This window comes from Bidens hawaiensis, unplaced genomic scaffold (genome assembly GCF_021521415.1).
Source record: "Bidens hawaiensis isolate Kalapana, Puna unplaced genomic scaffold, B.hawaiensis_p1.1 tig00052497_1, whole genome shotgun sequence".
In the NCBI taxonomy this organism is placed as follows: domain Eukaryota; kingdom Viridiplantae; phylum Streptophyta; class Magnoliopsida; order Asterales; family Asteraceae; genus Bidens; species Bidens hawaiensis.
This window is the reverse complement of record NW_027506223.1, coordinates 1-3,944: the sequence shown is the minus strand read 5'-3', so window position 1 is coordinate 3,944 and position 3,944 is coordinate 1.

Here is a 3,944-nt window from a genome sequence, read left to right as displayed (position 1 = left end):
TAACATATTTAGTAGCATACTCAAGTAACATAAATAAGCAACATAATCAAGCATATTCACTAAACATTTAATATGTGTAATCTCTAACAACATAATCAGTTAACACAGAGAGACACACAGCTAGGCACACATCCTTAATCAGATTTCATCAGAGTTGATCATTCCCAGGGCTTTCAGAAGAAAGTTAAACCTGGTTCTATCAAGTGGTTTGGTGAATAGGTCAGCCAAATTGTCACTTGTATCAACTCTTTGCATTTCAATCAAACCTTTTTCACTACAATCTCTGATGAAGTGATGTCTAATTTTAATGTGCTTAGTTTTAGAATGTTGAACTGGATTCTTAACAGTAAAATATGCAGCAGTATTGTCAATAAGAATAGGGGTGTTCAGAAAATTCAAACCATAGTCCAGCAACTGATTTTGAATCCATAGAACTTGTGCACACCAGGTAGATGCAGCAACATATTCAGCTTCAGCAGTAGAGATTGAGACTGTAGTCTGCTTTTTGCATTGCCATGACACTAGCCTTTCACCCAAAAATTGGCATCCTCCTGAGGTTGACTTTCTGCTCACGTTGCAGCCATCATAATCACTGTCTGTATTGCAATCAGATCAAAAGCTTGGTTCTTTGGATACCAAATCCCTAAGTCTTGTCTTCCCTTCAAATATCTGAATATTCTTTTAACAGCATTCATGTCGGAGACTTTTGGACTTGATTGAAATCTTGCACACACACATACAGCAAACATGATATCTGGTCTTGTTGCAGTCAGATACATCAGAGATCCAATTTAGGCTCTATATTCATGTTCATCTACAGGCTCCCCCTTTTCATCTGCAATCATCTTTTCTTTGGTGTCCATTGGAGTTGAAGCAGTCTTGTACTCATGACAGTTGAACTTATTCAAGATGTCCTGCACATATTTGTTTTGGTGAATGAAGATCCCTTCAGCTTTCTGTTGAACTTGCAATCCAAGAAAGAAGTTCATTTATCCCATAGAACTCATGCTGTATTTGGACTTCATTACCCCTTCAAACTCCATGCACATTTGTTCATTTGTAGATCCAAAGATGATGTCATCCACATACACTTGTAACAGAAGCAAGTCTGATCCCTTTCTTTTGTAGAAGAGTGTCTTGTCAATGGCTCCTCTTTTGAAACCATTTTCAAGAAGATGATTTGACAGCTCATCATACCATGCTCTATGGGCCTGATGCAATCCATAAAGGGCTTTGTTTAGTTTAAACACCCTGTTTGGATACATTGGATCCTCAAAACCTGGAGGTTGAGCTACATACACCTCTTCATCAATCTTTCCATTAAGAAATGCAGACTTAACATCAAGCTGGAACACTCTAATGTTTTTTAAGGCAACATATGCAAGAAAAATCCTGATTGCTTCAAGTCTTGCAACAGGAGCAAAGACTTCCTCAAAGTCTGTTCCTTCTTCTTGAAGACATCCCAGTGCTACAAGTCTAGCGTTGTTCTTAATTACCAAACCCCTTTCATCCCTTTTGTTTCTAAAAACCCATTTGGTTCCTATTGCATATCTGTCTATTGGCAAATCAACAAGATCCCACACATGTAGGTTCAGACTGTGCCAGTTCCTCTTGCATTGCTTCTACCCAACTATTATCTTTTAGTGCTTGAGCAATGTTCTTTGGCTCTATTTGGGATAGAAAGCAAAAGTAAAGACAGATGTTTGCAATTTCAGAATGACTTCTTGTAACTCTTTCATGCAAATCACCAATGATGTTTTCAGAATGATGATTCTTTTCCACATAAGGAGTTTGTATAATCATATTTGTAGACAAATTTGTGTCAAGATTTATTTCATTGAGCTCTGGTTCTTCAATGATCAAATCAGCTTCTGCATCATGAAATTCTGGTGCTTCATCATTATGTTGTCCTGAAGTAGATGCACCATTGTTTTCTAAGTTCAATCTTTGAAATAGATCTTGAAATCTTACTGTAGATGCAGTTTCTTCTCCACTTGCTTGGTTGCTTGTGTCACCCTCATTCTGAACTTGATTATTCTGTACATCTTGATTGTCTTGATTGTTCTCAGTGTGATCATGTTCAACATTGTGATTGTTTTCTTGATCAGGTTCACCAATATCACATAAGGAATTCTTCACAAAAGTATACTCCTTTTCTTTTCTAGCAACCTTTTTCCATAATTCTTCCAAGTCCAATGATTTCATCTTTTTCTCTTCAATTTCACTGGTCTTGTAGAAAGATTCATCAATGTCTTCAGGATAAATCTTGAAAGACCTTATTAACTTTTCATGATCAAATAGCCATGATGCACCATCAACTGTATTGAATTGGTTCTCATTAAAGATAATATCATATGATTCTATAACACTCAAGTGGTCTTTCACATAAACTCTGTAAGCCTTTGAGTGTGTAGAATATCCAACAAAGAAACAATCCAGGGACTTTGTTTGAAACTTGTTCAAATAGTCTCTTGTGTTCAGTAGAAAACATTTGCATCCAAAGGGCTTGAAAAACTTAATGTAAGGCTTTCTGTTGTGAAATATTTCATATGGAGTTTTGTTATGCCTTTTGTTGAAAAGTACCCTGTTCTGAACATAGCAAGCTGTATTTATGGCTTCAGCCCAAAAAGTGACAGGAAAATTTGCGTCAGCTAACATGGTTCTTGCAGCTTCAATCAAGGTTCTATTTCTTCTTTCTGCTACACCATTTTGTTCAGGAGTTCTAGGAGCTGAGAATTGTTGTAGTATACCATTTTCTGCACAGAATTCTTGCATAACCCCATTCTTGAACTCAGTGCCATTGTCACTTCTCATCATCTTGACTTTCTTATTCAACTTGTTCTCAATCATTGTTACACAACCTTTAATCAACTCTGCAAGTCTCATCCTTGGTACTTAGGAAATAAACCCAAGTGTATCTTGAATAGTCATCAATGATCACAAGACAATATTTTTTCTTCCCTATACTTGGTACACTTACAGGACCAAAAAGATCCATGTGAAGTAATTCAAGTACTTTAATCAATTGAGTTGATGAGCTTTGGCTTATGAGTAGATTTGTGTTGTTTTCCTTTTTGGAATGAACTACAGTGATCTTCCAATTTGAATGCTCTTGTGGGTAAGCCTATGACATGCTCACCTTTAACAAGCTTGTTCATGTTCTTCAAGTTCACATGACACGGTTTTCTATGCCACAATTTTGACTCATTTTCAGTGGCTTTGGAAACAAAACATGCACCTCCTCTTGAAACAGTATTCAATTCATACAAGTTACCATTTCTTGGTGCCATCATCATAATCATTTCAGGTGGAATCACAAACTCAGGTTTTAGAATGAAACAGTGTGAATCATCAAAACTGACTTTGCATCCCTTATCACACATTTGTTATATACTCATCAGATTGTACTGAAGACCTTCAACATGAAATACATTATCAAATGAGACTTTCCCATTTGTTAAGATTCCTTTTCCAACAATCTTTCCACCATTCTCATCACTCCCAAAATCTACTGGACCTTCATACTTTTCTTCATAATTGGCAAGAGATCTCTTGTAACATGTCATGTGCCTAGAACATCCACTATCCATGTACCATATGTCATTCAGAGGAGTGGACTGTTCCTGCACATACAAAGAAATTTTGATTAGTTGAGTGATGAAGTGCAAGCCTTATCAACTTGCAGCTCAACAGATTCAGTTTCAGACACAGCTTGGGAAGTGAGTGTAGTTGGTTCCGGATCTTCATGAGTGATTTCTAGATTGTTTGAATTGTCTGTTTCGTAACCACACTCTCTTGGAGTTTTAACTAGTGATGTTGAGTTCTGGTACTCAGCTGAGTCAGTGTCACACTCTTTTATCACATAGTCCTTCTTTTCAGAGTAGTCTCTTACATTAGCAACTATCTCAATCTTAATCTCAGGCTTAGGTTTCCAAAGAAAACCT